This window comes from Cyclopterus lumpus, chromosome 17 (assembly GCF_009769545.1).
Source record: "Cyclopterus lumpus isolate fCycLum1 chromosome 17, fCycLum1.pri, whole genome shotgun sequence".
NCBI classification, from domain to species: Eukaryota; Metazoa; Chordata; class Actinopteri; order Perciformes; family Cyclopteridae; genus Cyclopterus; species Cyclopterus lumpus.
In genome coordinates, this window is record NC_046982.1 from 3,783,673 (window position 1) to 3,789,029 (window position 5,357).

The following is a 5,357-nucleotide window of genomic DNA, read 5'->3' on the forward strand; positions in this document are numbered from 1 at the left end:
TGACAGATTTTCATTTTAAAATGCAATTTTTCTTAAAAGTCTGTTTTCCCAATGACAATTTTTAGGTCAATGTCACCAATCTCCGCCCCCTCACCTTCCAGCCAATCACATTTAGGGCTCCAAAATACTGTGGGATGCAGTAGGTGGTAAAAGGGCTGAAAAGGGCTGTCACAAAGATGTAGTTCCATTTATTAGATAGTCTGTTAATTATTTTTTTTCATTTAACTTGTCAGGAAATAGTCCGTGAGAACTGTGGGATGGGCAATGAAGCCCTCATCTTCAGAGTGAATTTTGGATCAAATTGGATTGCCAAATACGAACACCGTCTGTCTATTTATTTACATGGAGACTCACCAACCTGACGTATTTGTTAAAGGAGAAAGGCTCATGGTGGTGTCCGATTTTAAATGTCCTGGAATCACCATTTAAAAGCATGTTAAAAAGAGGTGACCAGTACTATGGAATTCTGCCGTTATATATATCATATAAAGACAGTGAGAGCATGTAACTGCTACTTCGTATTGTATTGTGCGGTACTGCAGTGCGTGCTGAAGCATCGTACTGAAAGCATTAGGCCACTAATGTGTTATAACCTGCCCAGGGACCACAGAGGAAAATTAGCTCACTCTGGCACATTTATATTGAGATGGTAACTGAAAGATTGATTAATGAGCACTGTTCCTGGTTAATGAATAAATTACTTTATGAATGGATGAATAAATAACAAAGAGATTCCATGACATAATTATAATAGGAGAGGAAAATGACTCCAAAATGTGAATTTCTGCTTAATAGATGACTTGGTAAATTTAAAAGAGTAGTCTGCTTCCGCGCCAAGAGTGAGACGATCCAGCTTACTCATAAAGGACTACAGACGGCAGTCGGTTAACTTAGCTTGGCACAAACACTGGAAACACAACTAGCCTGGCTAATCTTTAAAAGAAAATCGTCTGTAAAAAAAATCATCTCCGTACTGGTATTATTAGACCTTAGTGCTGCGTTCGACACCATTGATCATGACATCCCATTACAGAGACTGGATCAGTCAATTGGCATTTCAGGTACCGCACTAAATTGGTTTAAATCCTATTTATCAGATCGATCTCAATTTCTATTTGTAAACGATGAAGCCTCAATGACCACCAACGTTAATCACGGAGTTCCACGAGGTTCTGTGCTTGGACCAATTTTATTTACCTTATATATGCTTCCTTTGTGCAATATTATCAGGAAACACTGCTCTCCTGAAGGTTTCTTCCCTTTTTTCCCTGTCAAAGGTTATTTTTGGGGAGTTTTTCCTGATCCGATATGAGGTCCTGGGACAGGGATGTCGTATGTGTACAGATTGTAAAGCCCTCTGAGGCAAATTTGTAATTTGTGATATTGGGCTATACAAATAAACTGAATTGAATTGAATTGAATTGAATTGAAAAACCAAATTATTCCGACAATTTGTAGTTTCTTTGTCCTCGTCTCATCCTAAAAGCAAAGCTAGCTTCATCTTTGGCACACAGACACGAGAGCGCTATAAAGATTTATTTTCTCAATCTCGGCAAGAAAGCAAACGGACGTATCCCCCAAATTATGTTGAATCATTTCTTTTTAAGCAATTAGCAAAACTGACTATTAGTCTTTTAGCCACAGATTGATTGCGACGATTGTCTTTTTAGCACTACTTTAAAACCCACCGTGACTCTGAACCACAGAACCTCCAACGCGTTGTGGTTCCTCGGTTACTGATGAGACGGATATTCTCTGAAGCCATTGTTAACCACTGCAGGCTGGCAGATTTATGGCATAACCACCTACACACAGCCCACAGACAGAGCACTCTGCACGTTTGTGAAGAACTTCAATTATGCCGCGATGGTTCCACAGCCCGACTTGAACTTTAAAAGCCTGTACACAGTTTATCTTTAAAAGCACAGCCCGCATGCTGAGGGACGAGACCGCTAGCCAATCTGAAAGCCCCGCTATTATGTATCAATCGTTGAAAAGGCTGCATTTTCAATATCTCCCCGTGTCCTTGCGGTGTGAAGGACACAGCCGTATCGTGTAGCACTAGTCAATCTCCAAAGAGCACGCGCCTTTACATTCATACACGCGCATTTAGCTGATGCACTTTCCTGCGGAGTGACTCACAATGAAGAGCAGCAGCGGATACCGCTTTTCGACTTTGTGCGTTTTGTAAGAGGCGGGGTCAAAAGGTCGCGAGACGGAGCGCCCTGAGGATGCGGGACCTTGGACGGTTGTGAGGGGGAAATGAGTGGGAGAAACAAGAGCTAGTAAGAGAGGTCAAATGGATTTCTCTTTTCAGAAAAGGACAATACGAAAGCAGGGATATTATCTTGTCTGTCACTGAGTGTGCTTTCGCTGCTAGTTTATTTCTTTTTTTTTTTTTTGCAATCGTACGCATTGTGACTGTATCATCAAAACACAGATGTTTCTCTCTTTAAAAACATTTTTTTTAAGTGAGAGCGGCGGTAATATCTGCGAAAAATGATACTACATCACTGAGAATAATGAAACTGACATCTTTAAGAGGTCGTTTCTGGAGTCGTTAGCTATGAAATGTGTCTGTTGAGGCCCATCTACTTCAGCTGAGGGACACTATAGCACATAAAGTTATTTTCATACAGAGGAATGTACTTTTGCACTTCCATATTAGCGGCTCCAAAAGTACAGACTGGGGACCACCCAGTGCCTTTACTTGGGTGTTCCGCAGGGCCCTGAGCAAAATGAGAAGGGGTTTGAATTTTGATCTTATTTTTAATTCCTTTGCCAAGACGTTCCTGCACTGAGAGAATGCATACAAATAATCGGTGAGTTATGGGTTTTATTCCTCCTGCTGCTCTTATCATCCCAGAAACTGACAGCTTTATGAGTCTGAACCCGAGACAACAAGCAGCAACAAAAGCAACATTAGAACTCGTCTTTTCTCCTACTCAGTGTTGTCTAATGCTGCCTGCGGTCCCTCGTAGGGATGGCCGCTAATCTAATAAACATGCCAGGCGTGATGTAAGTGCTCCGTGATGCATTTGTATTGAGAGAGGCTGAAAAGATGTGAGAAGTATTATTCTTTTTTTTTAAGGTGTTCTTATGTGTGAAACTTTACAGATTTATTTCTCCTCCAAATAGTCTAAAATAGGACTTTTTAAAAAAAAATTCTGTTAACTTCTCTTTTTGTAACGCCTGCTCCTAACTAGCATAAAAAACTTTCATTGCGTGTCTGAATGTCTTTTTTTTTCCAGAGCGTTTGTCTGGGACTATTTTAAACACAGTTGGTGCTCTAGTGAGTATTTGGGGCAGCAGGATGTGGTGGGTGTGTGTGTATGTGTGTGTGTGTGTGTGTGTGTGTGTGTGTGTGTGTGTGTGTGTGTGTCAGAAGAAACTAAAGTGTGTTTGCATGTGTGTTCATGCTAATGAAGGAACATGTCACCCGGTGTGGCTCCTTATTGTGTTTTTGGGACAACAATGGAGCTCTGTGACACAGAGAAATCAGATAGAAATCTCAGGTATTGTATAATTGTATGTATTCCAAATCAGTGGCAAAAGTTTCAGTGCATTATTTCGAATGTAACAAATGTCTCAAACTTTGACACACAGTAAGATATTCTAATTAAAGGGGCGGGTCTCGCGTGGAAAGTGAATGGAGTTACATAACCGGGATTATCTCGTTTTAGGGTTGTAGGTTTGTAGTGTAAAGTCTGTGTTACACACTGGGGGCATGGAGTTTAAAAGACAGGCCAGACAAAGAGGATCAAACTTGGAGAGGCTACTGGTTATATTACCTTGTCTGACAAAGACAAGGGAATAAAAGGCATAACATCTTGGCCTTTGCTGAATCGATTTTTACCCACTTTTTTACTGTTTCTCGCAAGTCACCCCAACTATGGAAGTGTAATACTAAATCACACTAAATTGATTTCAGCCATATTGCCTGGCCCTAGTCTCATGCAAATGTACTTCACAGAGGATGTGGGAAAGTTTGGGAGTTTGCAATATCAACAGTTTCAGTTTTATGCATTTTGGGTATTTCACTTGTCAAAATCCATCCTACAGTATGGTCAATATTAGGCAATCAATATTCCCTTTCTACTGTCATGATGTACTCTGTATATCATGCACTCAGCCTTTCATTTATATGCACTCAGTGCTACACTATTTCATGGAAACGCCCCAGGTGCCCCACACTTCAATTAAATGTATACAATGAGAATAGACAGAGGGGAGCGTATCTACTTTCATAGCGTACACTATATGTTCCCAAGGTCCTACTTTCCCAGCGCCCTAATGTTCCATCTTTCCCAGGCTACGTCTACACAGTCCTATGTTATCAGAATCCTATGTACCCAAAGTCTGATGTTCCCAGAGTCCTATGGTCCCAGAATCCTATGTACCCAAAGTCTGATGTTCCCAGAGTCCTATGGTCCCAGAATCCTATGTACCCAAAGTCTGATGTTCCCAGAGTCCTATGGTCCCAGAATCCTATGTACCCAAAGTCTGATGTTCCCAGGGTCCTATGGTGTCTGATGTTCCCAGGGTCCTATGGTCCCAGAATCCTATGTACCCAAAGTCTGATGTTCCCAGAGTCCTATGGTCCCAGAATCCTATGTACCCAAAGTCTGATGTTCCCAGGGTCCTATGGTCCCCTGGTTAGAGTTAGGGCCTACATCATATTAAGCGAGTGGCTGTGGAACATCTTTATCAGGTTCCCATTACGTACTACATAGAACTTGGGAACCAGTCCGTTCTTATTCCCAGGTAGCTCAAAGATTCAACCCAAACTAAAATGTTTTTTTCTTCAACCTACCAAGTCGGTCTGTTGCCTAGACCTAAATGGAGCCGAGGGGTACCCTGTGCCGGCCAGGGGCCGAGACCAAACGTATGTAAATGTCGAGCTGGGAGTGATAAGAGGTGCTTTCCTCAGGAACCTGTGAAAGCACATCATGTAGAACTGGGGAACACAGCACCCTTTGTCTCCTTCCTTGATTTGTGTGACAGGACCTCTCTCCCACCCCGGGTCTGTGGCGGTCAGGGGAGTTAAGTGTAAATCTAAAGGCAGCAGCTCCCCCTCTCACAGGATCTCTTCCGGGCCACATACAGTAGTCCCTCGACAAAGTAGCTGACAGGTAAATGTTGTGCTTACATGGTTCAGTGAATCTGTGAGAAATTGCACCGTGCGAAGCCGGCATTCTGGGTGAATGATGGAGCAACAATATCACACACACACACACACACACACACACACACAGCCGAAGAGAGACACACCGAGAGGAGAGAGGCAGGCAGGAAGATATCCATTGGTGAGGAGAGACCGCAGGAGCGCAGACACGTTGGTGAGATGAAGCAAAGCG